The sequence below is a fragment of the Anolis carolinensis genome, chromosome 2 (genome assembly GCF_035594765.1).
Source record: "Anolis carolinensis isolate JA03-04 chromosome 2, rAnoCar3.1.pri, whole genome shotgun sequence".
In the NCBI taxonomy this organism is placed as follows: Eukaryota; Metazoa; Chordata; class Lepidosauria; order Squamata; family Dactyloidae; genus Anolis; species Anolis carolinensis.
This window is the reverse complement of record NC_085842.1, coordinates 272,735,670-272,758,628: the sequence shown is the minus strand read 5'-3', so window position 1 is coordinate 272,758,628 and position 22,959 is coordinate 272,735,670. Positions and strand designations below refer to the sequence as shown.

The following is a 22,959-nucleotide window of genomic DNA, read 5'->3' as shown; positions in this document are numbered from 1 at the left end:
GAGGGGGAGAGAGAGATGGTTCCCCACACTTCAAGTCCCAACTAAACATTATACTATATCATAATATTATATAAACAATCATCATCATCATCACCATCATTACAATATAAGTCTATTATATACTTGGAATTTTCCTCTGTGTTGATTAACCAGTGAATAATCAATTATGTGAATCTATTCTAGTTGGGAATAACTGATAAGATTTACGCTTATATTTTGATTTTCCAAAATTTGGGTGCTGAAAGCCAAAAGCACAATGTTAACAGTACCAAACAATCTCAGCTAAATAACCAATTGTGTCCCCCTGATGTTTTTCAATTGGTCTCCTGTGATCCTACACCATTGTCTGTGCTGACATGGGTTGATAGGACTTGCAAGTTTAACAACATCTACAGAACTAGAGTTGGTCATCTCTGTTATGACGAATTAAAAGGTTTTCAAAATGATAAATGTAAAGTTCATCAAATGCAGAAAAAAGTCATATACAAACCTGATTTGGTTTTTTGTTTTTAATTATATAAACCACACTTCACTTATATCATTTTGTAAAGCCAAAGAACAGAAAGGAATATCACTGTTATTACTTAGCAAGTCAACACTAGCTATAATCTTTTTTTTTTCTCCCAACAGATTTTCATCTCTCACTCTGGGTGTTATTTTTGCAAAGATCTTTTGAAATTAGGTTTTGTTGCAGGCTGTAATTAGTATGATGTAAGAAAGAAGACAAGCTGTGAATTCTTAGCCCAAGCAGTGTTATAATTTCGTCATAACCCTAAGATTTGCTAAAAACTTATGTTCACTCATGGAATGTCCTATTATTCCTGCTGAAGTCTGTTCATTCCCTGACATTCATTTTAACGGGATTAAAATTAACACCATCTCTGTTTCTTTGAGTATTGTCATTCTCTCTGTTGGTTGGGGGGGGGGGGGCTGCATTTTTTATATTTAAAAATAATAATACTCAGACTCCAGAATGGCTGCCATCTGAAATGTTTGGATTTGTGGATCTGTCGAGTTATTGCTAGGTGTCACTAATATACAGTGGAGATCATTAGTGGTCATTTTCAGTCAGCATTTTCAACCTAAAATGAATGCAAGCTGTGTGTGCTCAGCTGTGTATTCTGGGAAAAATCAGGTGGTAAATCTCTAGGCATACAAGAGCACGTGGCTTGGACAAATGCATCAAACAGATCCTTCATTCAGACTGGAATCCCATCTCACTGGTGGTGACCAATGCCAGATGCTGCACAGGAAAATGTAAATCTTCTATAATTGACAGTGATATAATAACAAACCAACGAGGGAAATTCCATCTGAACTCCATTTATCGTTGGTCTAAGTCTGTAGTGTGAAGGTGGATAATCCTTTATATATTTGGGTCATCATATTTCCATATCATTAATTTGGAAGCTTAAGCTCTTCATCAGTTAGTGGACAGTGAAATGAACTGACTACTCTCAAAGGGAACATTCTTGTTTCCTGAAAAATAGTTCCCTGCTTCATAGATCATGCATAACTCTACCCCCTTTTTTGCCAGTAAGCAAATTAAAGATTAGACCATTTTTATCTTCCGATTATAGGAAATGTGGCAAACTATACAGTATTTTATGTGTGGGTCTTGCACTACATCAGAGAAACTTCAACCTTCAGAATGCAATTGCATGCTCAGAGGGTTGTTTTGAAGCCATGATTTTTATTTGCATCATTTCTCCAGCAAATGAAGTGAACAAGTAAAGCAAGCAAAGAATTGTCTATATCTATTCAAACAATATTGTTACCTTAATTTTTCAAGCATGAGTCATTATAGACCTCCCAAGAGATGCAGTTTATATGCAGTAGTGTCCTCAACTGCTACATGGCTCTTGAAATAGCATCTTGTTGTTTCAAAAAGATTTTTGAAAATGATCATGGTCATATACAGCTATAAGTCAGAAGGCCTGGTATGCCAGCTTCTGCCTTGGTGAGGGGCAAATGCCAAGGTTCACTGACCCCTCAGAGCCCACCAGGACCTACTGTATCCCATGGAAATAGATGGCTTGAATCTCAAGGAACTATAAATTTACTCTTAAAACAGTCATTCAAGCTGTTGAACTCTAGCCCCAAAATGGTTCAGTTTTTACAATTTTATTTTTTTTAAAAAAAGAGGTATTCCCTTGAATTTCTGCACCATGAGACAACATATGCAGGGCATCAATCCTGCAAAGGTAGGGAGAGATTTGTTTGTATATTGATTTTTAGGAATTTTGAAAAAGGTTTTTCAATTAAAAATATATATTTTTTAATTACAAGAGGTATCCCCTTAAATTGTGGCACAGCACGAACAATTTAATCACATGTACACTGGGGCTTTAACTTGGGCAGTCCCATTCCTCTGGCACGAGCAGAATTCTGGGAAATGTAGTTTAGGGTGGGGCCGTTGAAATAGTCTGCTACAGAGGTTCTCAACTTCCCAGACTACATTTCACAGAATTCTGCTCACGCCAGAAGAATGGGGTCGCCTTTGTTACAGCCCCATTGTAATCACTTTTATATCAACGAGACTTATGAGCAATAAGAACACACAGTAAGCTGATAAAAAGAGGATTTGAGGGGAAGTTAAGAGCTCAGGAGGGAGCATAGCTAGCTAGTTATGGGAATTTGGTAAATATAAGTTTGGGGTTGGATAATTTCAACAGAGGAAGGTTATAGACTGGGTATGAAGGGACAGAAAGAAATAGAAATATCAAAAAGCTATTATAAGTTTAAGTTTTAAGAAACACACAGAAACAGAACAGACCTCCTGTGATGACTCATGGGCCTTGTAGTCCTGTTCCTAGTACTATTGTGGCAGACGAAGAGGAAAACATGGGGTTTTCGCCGGTTCAGCAAGAGCCGGAGTCCCTTCACCTGCAGGATGTTGATGTTTGCCCTCAAGAATTCAGCCAAACAGGCCTTGGGCAGAACTCCCCTCCGTTTCCCAGGAAGGAATCTTATTCTAGAGAAAGGGGAGTCAGAGAAGCCCAACGGAGGAGTTTACGCATCGCTGCCAAACATCAAGCTGATTAGGCCTGCTTCCCTTGGGAAATTCTAAGGAGTCACACATCTGGACAGAGTTGGGTTTCGCTTCTCGTTCTCTAGGGAAAGAGTTCTGTTGGCGGGAAAACGAGACCCAATATAGGTGTTTGGCACGAGGGATTCTTTGCGGAGTCAATTGATCACCTTCAGGAGAGAGATCGTGTGTGGACTTCGTACCCCAGTTCCTTGCTTCCCGGATCAAGCTTCAAGCCTTGCCCTGCCTCGCGGTTTTACCACGGACCCTGCTTCATGCTTCATGTTTTGCCTTGTCTCCAGTCACGGACCTAGTCAAGAATCAAGTTTATTTCCAGCCTTGTTGTCAAGCTTCATTGGACTCTAAGACTCTGTTATTTCCCCACACTATTGCTTGGCAAAGTGTGTGTTTCGGTCAAGTGGATTAAAACTTTGAACTCTAATATCATTTATTGGACAATGCATTTTTGGACTATATTTGACCTCATTTGAAAGGTCTGCTTCTGAACTATATTCTTCACTTGTTTTTATTGATTTTATATATTTCTTTAATAAAGATATTAGATAGAGACTGGCCTCTGTGTAAGGTTATTGGTGCCCAGCAGCCAGGGACCTGACACCTCCAAACACACATCTTTCTCTCTCTCCAGCAAACACCACAAAGACACAGAGATGCTGAGGGGAGGAGACCAGCTTTGCAGAAAATTGTGTGATTGCCTTTCTTCTTCTGATTGGCTGACAAGGAAAAAAACAGCATGCAGCTGCCCTTTTCAATTATATCAGCCCCTGCCCCCTACCACCCCAGACAATGATAGACAATGGAGTATGTTATATTTTTAAAAAGTTCTGAAACAATAACTCTAATAATCTTTCCAAAAGTTTATTAGCCCAAAAGTTTCTTAGTCCAAGCTTGTGTTTCGATTTGTAATGCTTTGGAGGGGTTCCTTTCCTATTAGTAATTTGGAGATCCGTATTAATTACAAAAAAGAACTCTAAAGCTTTGCACACTCCTAATATCAAAGAAAAGGGGGGGGGGCAGAACTGAGCCAGAGATCAAACAGGGAGGGATCACACTGGATCTTCAAGGGCTGCATGTGGCTCATAGGAAGCATTATTTCTTCATCTGTTTATATTATAAAAGCCCTGGTCAACATTCTGAAGAAAAATGTAGCAAAGTGTCATTTTTTGGGGGGAAATGCTGCCTTCATTCCTAGTGTCTGTCTTCACCTTACCCAAGCCCAGACATAGGCAATCTTTGGCTGTTAGGAATTGTGGAAGTTGAAGTCCAAAACACCAGGAAGGCCAAAGTTTGCCCATGCCTAGCCTAACCTTATAAACTTTAAGTGGGGATCAGATAGCAGGGAACAGGTTGAATTGTTCAGCATGGAAGTATACCAAGCAGCAATATCTATGGAATTGTGTGCTATGTGCTTGTTGTAGTGTGCATAGATTCCATGTGTCTATTCCAGCCTGGCAATCTGGGATTTTCTCAATCACAAATTGCAATGCAGTAGGAATGGGAAGAATATTCTATAATATTGAAAACTATAATATTCAAAAAATTGCCATGAAATGAATAACAACAAACATCTTTCTAAACCTAGTATGAGGACTGGTATTAGAGGCCCACAACATTTTATAGCCTCTATAAATCAAGACAAACCCCCAGCAATGACATGGCAGCAGATGCTGCAAGAGATTTTGTAGCACACTATATAGTCTGAGTTACTGAAGCTAAGAATGAAGCATCAAGTTACTGACTAATGTTCAAAGATCTACAACTGGTGGTCCTCTGCAAGTGATTGTTGACAGTTCTTACAAGTTCCGCTTCTTGACAGCCCCGCTCACCTTGTTATTATATATAAGTTCCTGATATCAACAACCTCTTTAACTCAAGCACAATTTGAAGTGCTATTGTTCCTGTATCAAAAGGGCATTTATTCTAACATAATTGCAAATGTTGCAATGATTTCCTTCACTACACTCCTTAAGTGGACAACATTATAATATTGTTTCTTGCTATACCCTATGCATAGTATTTATCTAAGGTCAAGATTACACACTTACCCTTCGCCAATATTGCTTTTAATTTTGGGTCTTGCACTACATCAGAGAAACTTCAACCTCTGATGTAGTGCAACTCACATTTCTAATTGTTTGATCTCTCTCTACAATACTCTGTGACAGGGATGGGCAGTTATCTATCATGCACAGACTGCACGTGACTCTTTCTGAACTTCAATTCACATACCCTCAAACTACCCCTGCACCCTCTACTTGGCAAAAGAGGCAATGTTATCATGGTTTTCCTAGAGCTGTTTTAGGCTCTCCTCCAAAGCAGGAAATGTCCAGGATCCATATTAGTGAAAAAACTCAGCACAATTTGATCTGTACTTATATCCAACATAAGGCTCGTTGAAATGGCAGAGTTGCAAAAGGCAACAGATGTTTATTCTATTGACTTTGTTAAGGACTCAGACAATTCTGTCCAATATTATCAGCGTGAACATCAGGAAAGGCCTGCAAGAGGGAATATGCTACAGTTGCCTTGTGGTCCTTCAGTTAATTTAGCTGGAGCATTTCATTGGAAAGGAGATAAAGAGATAGGCAGAGAAAAACTACAGATTTAGAAATAGAATCTTTATTCCAAAGAGTGAACATGGCTTGCTCATGTCTCCTTTTGCACTCAACCCTATAAGGTAGACAGAACCTGGGTCTTCTCATTTTTAGAGATGCTGGTTGGAATTTTAATGGAATTCAAGTAATTATGGAGAGTTAACATAATATTTGTTTTTTGTGCTTTAGTCCTGAGGTAAACATGTCTTCTAAAATTACTGGCAATGAGAAGCAGAAGAGGCATTTTTTGAGGTTCCAGCATGGGTGGTGGGGTAAGTTCTGATCCATACATGCTCTGATCCAATTCATTTTCAGCAGTCACTTCTATTCTTATATTTCCATTTCAGATGTGAAGAAATGTTACATTCTTGAGAAGTTAAGTAACACAAAATACTCACCCACAAGCAATTCTCTCTCAGCCAAATTTATAGAGACAATTTTTAACAACAGAGAGTAGTAGAGGAACAACTAGTATCAGCCTGTTGTGTAGGTTTTAAAGATGAGAAGTTTCTGATGATGAAAAAAAGATCTGAGAAACGGAATCAATGCTAAGATGATCAAATCACAGGGAGTTTGACCCAGTTTTTCAAGAAAGCAATACTCATGCCTTATGTCTGGATTAATAAATCTGTCTATTTTCATTTGTTTCTCCAGTCCCGTTTTTTAACAACTTGTATATAAAGAAATTTGCAAATTTTTGAAATTCTTATCAAACTCACATTGAAATAAAATCCTCATCCATCCCTTCTTTGTCCTTTATGCAACAGGTTCACTTATCCTATACTCTCATTACATTATTAATCACAGTTCCACAAGCTGACATAATTTTGGACTGCTATTGGCTCTTTGGCTTAGAAATGGAGATGAGCACCAACCCCCAGAGTCAGACACGACTGGACTTAACGTCAGGGGAAACCTTTGCCTTTACCTTTACCTATTGGTTTGGAACTTGTCCAAGAATATTGCTGCTGCTGCTATTTAATACTGATTAAAGGACAAATCGCAGATATTCTTTTTTATTTGACAAAATGGAATAGGATCTAGACTACCGGTGAGCTGGCTTGAAAGCCTTCATAGCTACTGGTATTTTAAGCAATGTTTTTGCAGGTGGAAAAGCTGGTCAGGAATGGCACCTTTTCTTGCACATTCCTTTCCAGGGTGAGCAGTGTGATCCAGTATACAGTCATTCCTTTAGAAAATCCCAGTAGATCCATTACCTGTTAACCAAAGGAAAAACTATAAAGTTCCTCTGCATGTGGAATTAGGTTGAGTCATTAACCTTCTCCATTTAAAGGACAACAAAGAAAAGTGAGCTAGCTATAAAGGGAGAACCATTTAGTTTACAGCTCCACTGCCAAATTCATATCCCTTGTTCATGGAAAAAACATATCCTTTTGCTCATGGTTATTTGCTTCTGGCTGTTTCCATTGTATGTTTCTAGAAACTGTGAGTTCCATGTCACTTTTCTAAACTTCACTTAGCTGTGTGACTCATTTTCAAAAAACATTCAGGGCACAGCTCATACTGAAATACTACACTCTCTCTGCCCTGAACATGACTTGGAAATTTAGGGCTATTAGCACTTACACAGAAGGTGAATATGTTTTCAGTAAAAAAAATCCCCAAGGCAAACTGGCTTCAAAAACCTAAATCACAAGTTTGCTTTGTAAATGTTCTACAGCATATGTAATTGGAAGCTTTTTGGAAAAACTAGCAAAATATCTTGGGGGATAGTGGGGGCAGAAAGGGTTGATCTGGCAAGTGGAAATGAAATATAAGGGCCTCATAACTAGCTATGAAGTGATAACTAAAAAGGGATATAATTCAACTTACGCAGGTTTCCAGTTTTCCACTCTGGCTTTTATTCATCTTTTGGATGAGGTCTCATAATGGACCCTTTTTCCTCTGAGATTTTGGTAACTCTAAAGTGAGGTGGGATTTCTCTGTGGAAAAATATAGTCCAGATTGTTTCTGGTATATGCAGTTTATATGTAGCTAATTTATAGCTTGACAGAAAAAATTCATCGCAAACCCCATTAGCCGAAGAAAGCAATTGCCTTAAGTTTCAGATTCTGGTGGACAGATCCCACCTGGCATCTTAAGAACATTTACAGCGCCAGTTCTCATTTTACCTCTGAATCTTATTTGGAACGTTACTTGGGAGAGGCTTATGAAAGGTATTTCTTTTTTTTCCTTTTTTTTTTTAAACAAACCCTTGCACATGTTAAATGCACATTTATATCAGAAGCTATCTAAAAAAGGAGGAATAAAATAAGCAGGAGTCTAAAAGACTACAGCTCCGTGACTAAACAGGATAACATAAATATCAACCAGATGGTAGACGAAGAGGAGATTGAGATGGAAAATAAAATGGAATAGTCTCCATAAACGTTACTCTTGATTAGCAGCTGGGGAGAAAAAGAGGATAAGGGAGCTCTCTGGTGAAACAGATGGCCATTTATTCTTGTACCGGTGGTGACCATGGAACATGCCTGCTTTTTCGCTTTTAAAGATTTAGCAGCATCTCAACAAATCTCAGTCTATAGGCTTTATCACACTGAAAAAGAAAGAGTTTTTGGGATCACTTACATAGCATTAGTATCAGTATGATGCTTGTCATTTTCATCACAGAATTTGGACAAGCCCTGGGGTATATGAGTTCATCACTCTTCCAGTGACAACGGAGTTTGTCACTTTTTCAGAATGCGCAGGGAAAATGTTTGTTTCATGTCATAATGCCTCATCACATGGTTTTCAAGGTAAAGCTCCAGGAGTATCTTTTTCTCTGCAGTGTGACCTTCTTTAGAGTTGGCCAACTGTTTTCAAGCCAACTGTTTTCTCTGAGAAATCCTCTGCCATTGTCACTCCCCTGGCCCCACTGCTGCTGATGCTCAGTATGGTCTGCCCTCCACATTCACTGCTGTTAAGGACATAGGAGTTCTGCGAAAGTGAAAAATCACAATAAGGAAATTGCTACTCTTTTTTACCTAAGAGAACACCTCTCTAGGAACTTCCAGCACAACTCTCTAGTTAACATCTGCTAGAAGCTGAACACAGAATTGCATTGAAAAACTGAGATATTCCTAGAGAGGTGTTCTCTCTTGAAATCTCTAGGTCTCACCACATGATGGGAGGACGTTGACTATGAAGTTGCACTGGAGGACCTAGAGATTCCTGGAGGGAACATTTTAATCAAATCTGCTAATAATAAAATCCGTAAATGTCAAAACTGCAAATGTAAAGGGACAACTGTAGCTGTTTGTTACATTAGGTCTGGTCCTTCACAAAAGCCTATTGATTTGGGAGACCTTACCAGCGGCAGTGGTATCATCCAGATAACCTCTTGCCTCACAAGAGCACTGTACCGAAGTATGAATTTTTATTTACAGATGTTATGTTTAATTATAGGTATATGTTTGGAATGGGTAAGTATTAGAGTTACCAGTGTGTGGGGGATGGTAGCCAGCTCAGCATTCTGAGGCAGTTTGCCATAGAAACGTAGATGCTTCTGTAGAAATGTAACTATTTCGAAGCTAGCAAGAAAGGGGCAGAGCTAGCTGGATGAAAAAGGAGGGAATGTTTTAAAAAGAGTTCAGTCTGTGATCAGAGGAATCATAGGGAAAGGCTGGTTCTGAAGTAATGAGAACCAGGGAAGTTCAAATTTAAGTCTGTGATCAGGGGAATCACAGGGAAGTTCAAATCTGAGTCTGTGATCAGGAGAGTCACAGGGAAGTTCAAGTCGCAGTCTGTGATCAGGAGAGTCACAGGGAAGTTCAAGTTGCAGTCTGTGATCTGAGAGTCACAGGGAATAGGAAAGGAGGAAAGTATTTGGAAAGTGGATTCATCATATGTTATAATTGCAACTGTTGAAGAAAGTGTAACTCTGAGAAACTACATTGACACCACTAAGCTCTGTGCCAATGAGCAGTGTTCCCTCCTCATCACCATAAATTGTGGTGCTATTACTTTATCCTTAGCACATATAATTTCCATGTGAGAAAAACATACTTGATAAAACAGATCTTATTGGAGTAGAATGGATCATAACCTGTTAGGATCGCAACCCATCAGGGGTAGCAAAGTTTGAGTGGCGTGTTGCTTGAGTTTATTTAATATTTTAGGCAGGCAAAGATTCAAGCAGACTTCTTTTGAAATAACAGTGTTTGTTTGCTTATAATTTCATGTATTTAATGTTACAGGCACATTTCTTTTGGCAGGATAAACTTCATAAACTATATTGCCTTATGCAGCTATCGTTAGTATGAGTCTACTTTAAACGAAAACACAAGCCTCAACAGTTCCTAGCTTCTAACATTAGCTTCAGCACTCTAACAGATTTCTACACTCAAGCTGGCTCAAGGCTCAATTGACATATAGCAGTCATCCTTTTAAAATAGAACATTCTAAACTGTCACTGAGTCAGTCACATGGTTCGCAGCCCCTCCCACTGCTTTAATACAAAGAGACAAGGTATGGGTAATTTCTTTAAATAGCCTCAGGGTTCAACTCGCATTTGGGTTCTCCCCAATGTTCTTATAGCACCTTTAACTTCCTCTGTGTTTACAAGTCTCACTTAGTGCACTTTGATCAGCCCATCCTTATGTTTTTATTGATGTATTTTAACTTTGTCTTATTCATTGTTTGATTTTAATTGTTTGATGTTTTTGTATGTATACTCTTTTGCATTTGTAAGCCGCCCTGAGTCCCTGCGGGGAGATAGAGGCGGGATACAAAAATAAAATTATTATTATTATTATTGTTCTTTCAACATCCAAGCCTCTGTCGCATATATTCTAAACCAAGTTACACTACTATCTAAAATGAAGAAGAAGAAGAAGAAGAAAAGTAAAAGGTCTCCTCCCTGAGTCTTTGGTGGTTGCATCTTTCCAAATTGGTGGCAGTCGTTATTAGTTCTTTACAAAATGTTTGGGGCAGCGGGTGGGATAAAAAGATTCCCCTCTGCCTGAAGGAGCCTTAGTCATTATTAGTCCTTCACAAATTAATGGCAGTGGTGGGATAAAAAGATTCCCCCCTGCCTGAAGGAGCCTTAGACGTTCATAGTCCCTTACAAGCACATAATTCTACTATCATGGAAGGGTGGTGCTGAGGTGCTGGAGTAGAGTATTATAGATTCCATGGATTGCTTAAAAGACAAATAAATGAGTCTTAGGATCTCTTCACACACCCTCCTCTCCCAGTGCTATTTCACCATCAGTTGCAGGTGAAATGGCAGATGTGTGGGGTGCCTCTTGGCACCCGGCATGCCCTCCCCCCTTCCCCCATCAGAGAAGGACAACAGGACATCACCCATTGGTGCTCTGTCCACATCACATTGGAGAAAGGGCAGCAACATGTATTGCTATGTTGCCCTTTCCCCATCACATGGGAGAAAGGGCCCAAAACCCACTTATCTGTCATTGCCAAGGAAGTGCCTTGCAATGCTTCCTCGGAACTTGGAGGGTAAATGGGGTGGGGGATGCTGAGTGTCATGTGATGGCATTTGGCAGGCCATGTCCCCAAAGTGCTTCAAAGGGGAAATTTGCCCCAATGTGATGAGGCTGCAAGAGCAAATCAAGTCTAAACTTTTGTGAGAGGGTGAGGTTCTCATACTTTGGACATGTTATGAGACGATACAGCTCATTAGAAAGACTTGGTTACATTAGAAGGGAGTAGGAAAATAGGAAGACTGCATTACAAGTGGATCGATTCAGTCAAGGACTCCAGATCCCTGAGTTTGCAAGGCCCGAGAAGGCAGTTGATGGCTGGGGCTCTTGAAGGTTTCTTATTCATAGGGTTTGCATCAGTTAACATCAACTTTATGGCAAATAACAACAAAATGTGAGAAAACTGATAAAAATGTAGAGGGGAACTCAATTTTATTCTTGACATGTTCTCAATACAGGCAGACCCCAAGCTGCTAACAAGATAGGTTCTGTGTTGTTGTTTATTCGTTCAGTCGCTTCCAACTCTTCATGACCTCATGGACCAGCCCACGCCAGAGCTCCCAATTGGCCATCGCCACCCCCAGCTTCTTCAAGGTCAACCCAGTCACTTTAAGGATGCTGTCCATCAATCTTGTCCTTGGTCGGCCCCTCTTCCTTTTTCCTTCCATTTTCCCCAGCATCATTGTCTTATCCAAGCTTTCCTGTCTTCTCATTATGTGGCCAAGGTACTTCATTTTTGTCTTTAATATCCTTTCCCCCAGTGAGCAGTTGGGCATTATTTCCTGGGCATTATTTCCTAGGTTCTTTAGGTTTGCTCTTGTTAAATTTGTTTGTAAGTTGGAACAGGTACATTTTAAGTGCAACCCAAGCCATATGTGTGTGTGTGTGTGTGTGTGTGTGTGTGTGTGTGTGTGTGTGTGTGTGTAAGCTTTGAATAGCATAGGGAAGGGTTAACACCCTGTGGTGTTTGTTTTGCTGTCTGTGCCCTTGTTCAGAAGATTTCACCTCACTTTCGCTCCCTGTGATAATTGGATTTTGAAAAAATGGACTTGTTGTAGAAACAAGAATTGGTGAGAAAGATTCAGTGGAGACACCTTTTCCCCATGATGACTCTTCCAGAAGTGAATTTCCCTTCCTTGGGATAATTTTTTCTCACTTCCTGTTGTCTCATCCCATTCTTTACTATGAGTTGTTTGTAATTCAGGGATTGCCTGTACTTTGATCTTCAAGACAATGAAAAATGGTGAAAAATTCTGAGGTTTATGGGGTACCAAAGAAGGTGTATGTTTTGGAGAATTATAAGGCATATCCTATTAGTTTTTACTTATTTAGTTCATATGCTTTACAATTTGAAAGGTTCAAGATATCAGTATCCATTTGGCTTTATGTTATGCTTCCATACTTTGGAAAACAAACTATCCTATAAAAACAAAATTAGAATCACAATACAAGTAAGAAAGACCCAACTTGTACAATAGGTTTTACACAACTTTTATGTATGGAATTCATTTAAATACTTCATAGCATAAATTCCCGGTTTTGGGATTTTACAATTCCTCACATTGTAATCACACTGCCGCCCGCGTGCTTTCCCCTTGTAGAGGCCCTGTAGCTCCGAGGGAAAAGCATGTGATCAGATGAAGGCACAAGAGCTGGGAGGCTTCTCTCAGCTGCCACCAACTGATGGATGCTTCCCAGGCCTCTTCTACACTGCCATATAAAATCTACATTTTATGTTTTGAACTGAATTATATGGCAGTATAGACTAAAATAATTCAGTTCAAATCAGATCATGTGGATTTTCTGCTTTGATAACCAAGATTATCTGGCAGTGTAGAAGGAGCCCCAGTTCTCCCCAGCAGGCATGCGGACGAGTGAGCCTTCACCTGACCATGTGCCTGCCAGCTAGAACTACTGGCCTCCAATTTTTTCACCTGATGACATTCTCACACCTCCTTTTTTTGGAGGGGAAACAAGGGGGAAAATTGTGACTATTGTGCCGTGCAGTGTAATGTGCAGTGTAATCAATCACGATCATGAAAATAAATAAAAGTAACTCCTTCCTGGCCAAATTCACTAGATCAAACAATTTCTGGGGAACTCCATGTTGTACTTGCATGCCATATAGCATTAATAATGAGGAGTCAGTGAAAAAAGTCAATGGCAACTCTAATTCAGCACCATGACATAGTTGAAAATTCAAACCAAGAGGGCATCTACACTGTAGAATGAATACAATTTGACACTGTTTTAACTGCAGGGGTTCAATACTATGAAATAATGAGAGTTATAGTTTCAAAAGGTGTTTAACCTTCTCTACCAAAGAGTGTTGATGCTTTTCCAAAGTACAACTACCATTATTCCATCACATTAAGTCCTGACAGTTAAAGCGGTGTTGAACTACTTTCAAGCTAGAGTACAGATGTAACCCTAGACATTAAGTAGTTTAAAAATTGTGTTGATTGTTGAATTCAGTGATGAAGATAAGAGTGCAACTTGGAAGTTGGATCTCATTTAGTTATATATTTGTGCTCATGTAACATGTTTGAATGTAACAATCTATACATACCCTGTTTTGTATTATTATTCAGGACTGTTGTAATAGTAAAAATTTGGAGATATATACAGTAGCAGTTGGAATAATATGCTGATTGACATCCTCTTCCAGTGTAGCCAATTGACAACGATAGGCTACAGACAGAAAAGCTATATAATGCAAATTGTTCTGGAGAAGAATGCACAACTGTTAAACAAATTGCAACAAGAACAGTGTGTGTGTGTGTGTGTGTGTGTGTGATATCAAAGGAGAATGACAGATTTATTGAGTCGTGCAAGTGTAGCATCAGATTTGATTCATCAACATGATAGAGGCATTTTGTCCTGGAAAATGTACTAGCAAATATACTGAATGAGTGAAACAACTTCAAAATACATTGCCTCAAGTAAACAACAAACAAAGTCATGTCTTGGAGGAATAGCATGCTGGAGCTGAAACTAAATACCTCTTATACCTACAGCATTCTGTCTTCCAATTAATGTTTTCTATGTGTGGAAAATACAAAAAAGTGGAGGGACCTTTAGGTATCATTTTAATACAGCATGATGGTTTTCTTGTTAATGAAATGAAAAGCTGTGTGCACAAACAAGCTTATCTATGAGAATAATTATGGTAGTTTTCTCTCCACTATGGGGAAAATGAATATTCTTCTGCAATATTCTCCCTGTATTTGAATGTCCCAAGGTTATCATGTGGAGGAAGCCAATGCTTTATGTATGCGTGCAAAAAAATGTAATTGTGCAAACAATCCTTGTGTTTTTCTCTGCAGAACAACTGCTCTGCAAAGCTTTGAAAATACCAAAAAAATATGCAAAATTCTCACCAATATTCTTCTCAATGGAGTTGCCAGACTTCCAGGCAACCCATGTTTTGGCCTGGGAACTAATATTTACAATTTTTCCTTTCATATGTAGTGTATTCTTGCTAGATGACCAACCTTGGGCATATTAGCAGATTGTATGGAATCTCCATGTGAGACCAGGGTATGGGCCTTTATGATATCATAAGGATGTGTCTTTATGATGTCACAGTAAAGAGGTCCAGAATCTGGGTAAAAGGCTGCTAATCCAGAAACATGATTTTTTTTTAGTGATAAAGCAGGTGGCAAAATATATCTAGTAATAGTATACGTTTTCTCTTCCTGCAAGTGTTTATGTGTCATTACTTACTGTATACATAGATGCATAGTAAAATTTTAAAGACTCAGTACTCTTATTAGTGTCCATGGCTCTGGACCAATACTGCCAGGGATTTGTACATCAAGAAGTCTCAACAGATGTGACTCTGCCACTTCACTAACTCCCTTACTCAAGTGGCATAAAGGGCCCAAATGCATGATCCCATAGTCCCTCATAGAATCATAGAGTTGGAAGAGACCTCGTGGGTCATCCTGTCCAACCCCCTGCCAAGAAGCAGGAAAATTGCATTCAAATATCCCCTCTCCCCAGTCCCCTCCCCTTGCCCCAAGCTTTTGGTCCTCTAACTTTGTAAAAGGGCAAAAATACAGATAAACACTTCAACATGGAACCAGAAGACCTTGGGACCAGCTGGAAATGGGTTGGAGTTGGTTACCCAGGTCTTAAAACCATTTGAAATGAAAACAAACAAGTGCCACAGGGCATGAGATTTTTCTTCATGTCAGAAAAGATTCTGGATGATCTGGAGGAGAACAGCCATTCCCAGAGATGAAGCAAAGTCAATTTTTCCGAGTACTGACCTGCTAAATAAGCCACTTCAGGGGACAAGAAGCTGAGTGAGTGTCTGATGCTAGAACTCATTGAAGGGGAATTTATTATAGTTTTAGGTAGAACAGATATTTCTTCCACATTCTTGCAGGACTATTTTCACATAAACATACTGATGATTATTAATGATGATGATAATGATGGTGATGAATATTCTAACAGCATCTCTACTTCACCCTTTTGCTGGGTAGGCTCTCAAACCAACTCACATATCACATTTTTTAAAAAGGCGCCATAAACCCTGCTTTCATGCTTACAATTTAAAACAGGGCTTAGTGCTGCTTCCGACCATCATAGTTCCAAAACGTCTTGTAAATTCACCATGAAAACTATATATTGGCCAGTTATTAAGGAGCCTTATGCTCGCATTAGTGTTTCTGGTGATTTTCAAATAAGGAAGGGCAATTGGTTCAGGCAGGGCTTTCCAAATCTTCAGCAGGATTTCTAACAATAAAATCAATTGTTTCGGTGTTTCATTTGGGTTCTATTCTAACCTGTTATATGACTTTTGAGAACCATGTGATCATGTGAAAGGCTTTAGGGATTAACGAATGGGATGATCTCAGTTGTTGAAAATGGCCCAACTCTTTTAAGGCTACTCCTTATAAGAGTCAGGGCATCTCATCAAGATTTATTTAGAGGACATAGTTTTCTTCAAAGTATATCTTTTCATAAGCACATAAAACACATACCTACATACATAGCAAGTCACAATTTCCTTTATTCAGAAACTTATATCATTCAAATTAGAGTTAGGATTTCTAACATGGAACACTGGATATAAAATTCTGCATAGGCAACAGATGTATCTTTCAGTTATGGTCTATGGCATTCCAGTTCTTTGTTAGACTTTCCTTTTGAATTAATGACTTATTTGAATCTTCAAGGTCTACAGCTGAACCTTATGAATATAAAAGAATTCAGAATAGAATTTTCAGGAGGAATGTATTGTCTCAGAAGGGATAGCAGCTTTAGATTTCCAGAAGCAAGTGCCTCAATAGGAAAAAAATATTCCTCTTCAACCATCTCTGACTTAAGAGATGAAAGGGAGCTCAGCTCATTCCTCCACACTTCCTGGGACTTTATTGGTCCTGTACCTCTTTTTTCTGATGCCCATATTATAATGAATGAAGTGAGATAGCCCAAGATAATATCTCTGTCACTTCTACTTTGCTATGTTCTAAAGCAGAAGATACAATTCACAGTTGAATAGATAAACTATAAAGTTTGTGTCAACAAATTCCATGGTCAGCATGGAATGGCAGCAGTGGAGTTGCCTTCTGAAGCCACCTTACCCAAAATTCAAGCTCGCCTTTCCGTCATTTTTAGAGCATCCCCTTTCTGGGATCCTTTCTCCTTATATCCTTCAATAAGACTTAGATTAAAGCACCAGGTTTAAGTAATCCCCCTTTCTGAGGTCCTTTCTCTTTATATCCTTCAATAAAACCTGCATTAAAGGTATCAGACTTAAGAAACCACCCTTTCTGGGATTGTTTGCCTTCAACACCCTTTCAATGAAGTTGAGTTAAACACTTATTTCAACAGGAGCCACACTACCTGAAGGAGCATTAGCAATTCTTAAAAAATATATAATTTGCCTCCTCATTTTATGGCAGCTTTAGAAATGGTAAGATATGTTCTCTAACCCACATGTGAAGGGCACTATCAGTGGCAGTTTTAAGTGTGTACAAAGCAAACTGTTTACTTATTGCCATTTGAGTCAAAAAAACAAGCCAAGCCATGCAGAGCTGCAAGTGGCACTGAGAATTTAGATCACCAATCTGGACTGCTTGCAACAGAAAAATGGAAGCCCAGCTTGGCTAAAAGACACAACATGACTTTATTCTGTCCTGATTGGCTCAATAGACAGGGGTCACAGTGAACCTTGTGTGAGTGCACAGTTGCCTCTCCACACTCCATGTGTAGCCAAAAGAAACAAAAAGTCATTTTCAGCAGCCATGTAGTCTGTTGCAGCTGGAAAAAATGATGGCAGAACCTGTGCAGTGATGGCTGGCTGGACCAGCTGGCGCTTGTTTTTCAAAATGGATCTGTGCACAGCTCTAGTGCCATTCTCCTATTACTGTTATTATTTGTTTAAGTGATATAAATTAATGAAAAGGTAGTAAACGCAACCAGCAGTGCAACATAATTAATTACTTGCCAATATACAACAGTGTGTAACAAATAACAAGAAGCTGAAAAGCAACTTTCCAAGTTCTAATGGGATTCATTTTTTGTACATACCCCATTTTGTACAGGGACTATTTAATTATTTCTTTAGTAATGGAACTGGTCATTTGAATTTCTTGAATAAAAATAAAACTATAAGAATCCGAAAGAAATCTTCTATCTGGGCAGCTAATTCTCTCTGTCACTGTTAGAATCTGACTATTAAGAAAACTTAAGTATGAAATAAGGGGAAATGATAATAAATCCTGTACAAATTTATTTGTCTCAATTCAAGATATGGCTAAAAAACTAATATGAAGCAATTCAAGAAGGTATGACTAAAAAAAACTAGGGTGTAATCTGTCTGCTAGCAGTTTCACAGTCACCAGTATAAGAATAAACACATTACACAGAGAAATCCATTATGTTGTGGAAGTCTGTTTTGGAAACTGTGCAGAACAACGAGATAGTCATCGTAAGCATATTACTACCAGCTCACAGTGTAAAAGAGATTATATTCCTATGAGATGAAGCCTGCTTATTATCAAAGCACAATATTTACATGAAAGTAAATGTATTTTAAGAGAAAGATCTTCTGGTATATATTAGCAAATCGCAGGCTCATACTAATGTATGCATAAGACTATCTAGAATTTATCTTTAAATAATATACATGATATATTATCCATCATTTCAGGTTGTTTCTCTTGGACTATAAACCGGTGGACAAAGACTTTCTTATTTGTTATTTAACTTAGGAAAGCTGATCTAGAAAAATTTTAGGTTTATTAGTATTTGTGCATGAATCTATCTTTGATAAACAAACAGACATCTCAGACATACTCATTGGTATGGAGTGGTAGAATGCAGTGGTCTGATACAGGTTCATCTGCCAAAAGCAATAATGATTGTCACCAGGGATGACAAAATTAGCTGTGTTTTCTCACGTACTAAACTGTATTTAGATCTCATGCTCTCTCCATTCCATTGGCAAAGGTTGGAAATTATTATTGATTTTTTTTTCATAGAAACTTATTTGGGTTTCCAGTTGCCATATTTGTGTGGTGGTAGTATGCTGGCATGGGTGAAGGTTGCTACATATACACACGGAAGGATGTGTTTGTCCTCTGATGTCCATTAAAGTCTATTTTAACTGTGCTTGTTCAGCTTAGTTTTCACTTGATTTGCAGTTTGGGGCGGGGGGCAGACTATCTACACTGTAGAATTAATGTAGTGGAATGCCATTTTAGATCTTGTAAAATTAAAACACCCATGATTCCATAGTGTTGAGCAATGGCAGTTTAAGTGGTGTCAAGCTGCATTAATTCTACAGTGTAGGTGAACCCAGGATTAGATATGTTCCTCATGCCATAGAGCTTTTAGACAAAGGAAGTAACTAGATTTTTCAAAGCACAGGGAATAATTTAAGACCACAGAAACCTTATATCAAGTTAGACTATTGATCTAAATACCTAGAAACTATCTAGGTATTTAAGCTAGCATCTCTGGAAATGTCTCTGAACCTGAGACCATTTGCATGCAATGCTATATGAGTGTGTCTCTCCTCACCTTTTCTTTAAAAAGAACTGAAAAGTATCTTGGAAAGTTCTAGTGGAAGACAGAGGTAACCTTTTAAGCTCTCGATTATCTTTACATTTGCCAGCTCCCCATAAGATAAACTAGGGACTCAAATTTGTGGGAAGCTAACGAATTCTGTCAGGGCCTCTTTGTTTCTGCATAGTATCATAATAGCCCTTTTTTCATACGTTGAAAAATGAGGAGGCGAAGCATTTATACAAAATTATACAAATGGTTATAAAATGGGCAGAAAACAGAATAAATCTGAGAACAAAACAGATTAAATATTAAACTAATATCCACATGAATCATCCCTAACAGCTGCAGTTTTGGGGCACACATTTCCCTCCGCAAGTCATTGCCATTTGAATTTAAGTGCTCCAAGGTGCAAGTAAAATAACTTTAAAGAGTAATAGGAGAAAGAAGAAAAAGACAAGTTGAAGATAAGTGATTATTACAGCCATGTCTAAGGCAATCATAAAAATAGAGAGGAAAGTCATCTTACTGGATATTGGTCATGCACCAAATGACTTCTGACAGGAGAATAAAATACTCACTTTTAGAACGGCAGTATATTGATTAAGAAATATTCACTCTTGGAAATGATGGAAAATTCTTCTGTAAAAATGAGTTACACAAAATGAAGGGTTCCTCAGAGTGGAATCTTTTTCAAATTCATATTTTGGCCTTTAGACAGCTGATAGGAAATAATTATGAACTGATAGCAGTAAAATTCTATAAGAATATCAAACTGGCGAGGCATATTGCACTTTTGAGAAGCCCATTATTTGTTAGATTAAGTTTATGTTTAATCCATCATGTAAATAGCAGGAAGATTTCCAACCTTCTGTTCTACAAAGAGTTTTACTTTACTTCCACAATTTGTATGAATTGGTTAGAAAGTGGGTGAGATGAGATCATTCTGCCATTTGTCTCTACTTGTCATTTCAAAGCAAATTGGGAAAAATGACTTTGAGAACATGGCTCCAATCTAGGGAGCTTTACATGGAAGCATAACAAGAAACATACACAAATTTAAATCCAAGGTCAAGCAAATTATTGTTTGTCCATATTAAATCTTCCTTAGATTATTTATTTTACGTAGATATGATTGACAGTGAGAACTCCCCTAAAACAGTATTTGGTGTTGTTTGGATATAGGTATTCATACTGTCCTTTTTTGCTTGTAGAGACTGAGGGTATATCCACACTGTAGAATTAATATAGCTTGGCCCCACTTTAACTGCCATGACTCGATGCTATGGAATCCTGGAAGCTGTAGTTTTACAGATCTTTAGCCTTCTCTGACAAAGAATGATGGGGCCTAAGCTACAGCTCCCAGGATTCCATGGCAATTGGGGTAGTTTCAAACTGTATTATTTCTACACTATAGGTGCACTTTTAGCTACTTGTTTGGAGGCTCAACTACTTTACCTGGGTTTAGAAAAAGGAGAAAAACAGAAAGTGATGATTAACTACACGGTTTTCTATGGATGTTCAATCAATCAATCAATCAATCAATCAATCAATCAATCAATCAATCAAATTTTATTTATATCCTGCCCCATCTCCCCATGGGGAATCAGGGCATATGTGAAAGGATATCATAAGGAAGTGGGAGAAGGCCTGTTTTTTGCTGCCCTGAAACTAGGACTTGGAGCAATGGGTTCAAATTACAGGAAAGGAGATTCCACCTGAATATTAGGAAGAACTTCCTGACTGTAAGAGCTATTCAGCAGTGGAACTCTCTGCCTTGGAGTGTGGTGGTTGCTCCTGTCTTGGAAGCTATTAAACAGAGGCTGGATGGCCATCTGTCAGGGGTACTTTGATTTTGCTTTTCCTGCATGGCAGGGGGTTGGACTGGATGGACCATGTGGTCTCTTACAACTCTATGATTCTATAATTCTATGAGAAGTATGCCGTCACATCCAGGCACCTTTTTAAGCTTTAAGATGTGCTTCTTCCTTTGCCCAGATGAACTGCGGGGGCCTTACTTAGAAGCTCTGGAAATCCCAGTAACCAAAGGCACTTCAAGCAGAACAATCCAACAAAATTTTATATTACAAAGTCCTTGGCAGACTTGGCACACATAATTCAGGTTGCAAATAAAAACAGTCAACTTATAAACCTTGTAGATGTTCCTTGCTTGCTTTCTCCCTTTCAGTTGCTAGGTTAACTTCCACCAAAGGCAAAGAGGTCCTAAGATCCTCTTCACCCTAGCTCTGAGCTGCTATCAAAAGATCTATAACTATCTTAGCTCAAAGCTAGTTTTTGAGGCGAAGTTGGTAGGGCTTCCTCCAGTGGCAAAGAAATCCGAAGATGTTCTCTGCCCCAGTGCCAAAGCTATTAGAAAGAACTGGTCTTTCTCCTATCTATGCTTGGCACTGGTTTTAAAGGCAGGTCAATTGTTAGTACTTACGATGGCCTTTTCAGAGTTGGCCTGGCTTGGCCACACAAGCACATCTATGCTCTTTCTCCTTCAGTCTAGAAGGCAGAATAGGCTTCTCAAAATGGAGCCTTCCTTCCCCAGGAAAAGGGGCGGTCTCCAGAACAAAATGATACATTTGCAGGCTGCAAGCAGCAAAGACTTGCAAACAGGCTAAACTATCAGACTACTGCAGAATCTGCAGCAACCCTGGAGCAAATGCAAACAGATGCTATACCTACAACTATAAAAAATGCAAACCAAACCTCTGGGGGACGGAACAAGAAGAGATAGTTATTACCCATATTGTGCCCACTGGTTGCTGCTATGACAAGAACAGGAGGGGGCATTAAAAGTGACTCCTTTTTGCCTCTGCAGCAGTGTGGAGACAGGCAGTCAAAATCATCCCAGGGCTGATTCAAAATTCGATACTCTGGATCAGCCCTAAGATATCAGTGTACAGCTGCCCCATCTTAAGCTGAGTTTAAGAATTTTGCATTTTAGCAAAAAACATAATGCATGTGCAAGTGATCCTCTTGGGGTGAAGTTTATTCTGAGAAAGGTACATCAAATATAACATTTCCAATTTCAAACCTTATGACACATCTAAGCAAATAAATGTTTTGTTGCCATTTTATTTTCAGTTTTAGTGGTTTATGGTTGTTTTGGTGAATATGCACATTAAATATCAGTTATTGAAGCAGACTATGCTTAATAATGATTGAACTTTATTTATATCTCATTTGCATGCAAATGTATATTACTAGACATTTTAAGTGGTCTAGATATTAGTTGAAGTGCTCTTTAAACTAAAATTGCAGTACTAGGAAATTCTATGATTTAAACTTGGCAAAAAGGACAAGTATATAATACAGTAATAATGGTGATCTGGAAAGTTTTAAAATCTCTGAAGCACTTCAGAAAAAAATCTTTGTGTTAATATAATGTCACAGTATTTTAGAATGAAAATGTGCATTTTATTGAAAATGCAACATTATGAAAACATATCTGCTATTTGTACAGTGAATTTCTGGATTGAGACATTAATATCTAGAGCGGTATATTAATTGACTGATTGTATACTGCTGATATGCTCCCTGCTGTGTGCCAGCTTCTATCAAAACTCAGTTGAAGATTCTCTGAATTGAATAATTGTCTCCATTAAGTTGAATGACTAATAAGAAAGGTTTGATGACCCAGAGAAAGACAAGTAATCCCCTGGGTCAAAAAAAGTGAAAGGCAATGATTGTACTATGTCTTTTCTGACTTCTTCCACATTGTTCGGAGCCAGATGATTCAGACATAGAAAAGTCAGTGTCCAGAAATCCACATCTCTGGATGACTAGGGTATCTCCAAGTCCAGGGAGCCAGAAGCTGAGGCTGTGGTGGGCCCTAATC

The 22,959-nt window shown here is 38.6% G+C and overlaps 1 long non-coding RNA gene across 2 annotated transcripts; it reads right to left on the bottom strand.

Annotated features, from left to right (window-relative positions):
* Window positions 1–4,642: 4,642 nt before the first annotated feature.
* Window positions 4,643–21,837, bottom strand: LOC134296687 (uncharacterized). Of its 2 annotated transcripts, XR_010003510.1 has the most exons (4): window positions 21,556–21,837; window positions 19,694–19,754; window positions 8,233–8,583; window positions 4,643–7,586 (listed from the first exon to the last, which is right to left on the bottom strand). It is a non-coding gene; the product is annotated as an uncharacterized LOC134296687 (long non-coding RNA). The 2 variants fall into 2 exon arrangements; XR_010003511.1 differs by lacking the exons at window positions 19,694–19,754; window positions 21,556–21,837 and adding an exon at window positions 14,468–14,989.
* Between the last annotated feature and the right edge of the window lie 1,122 nt (window positions 21,838–22,959).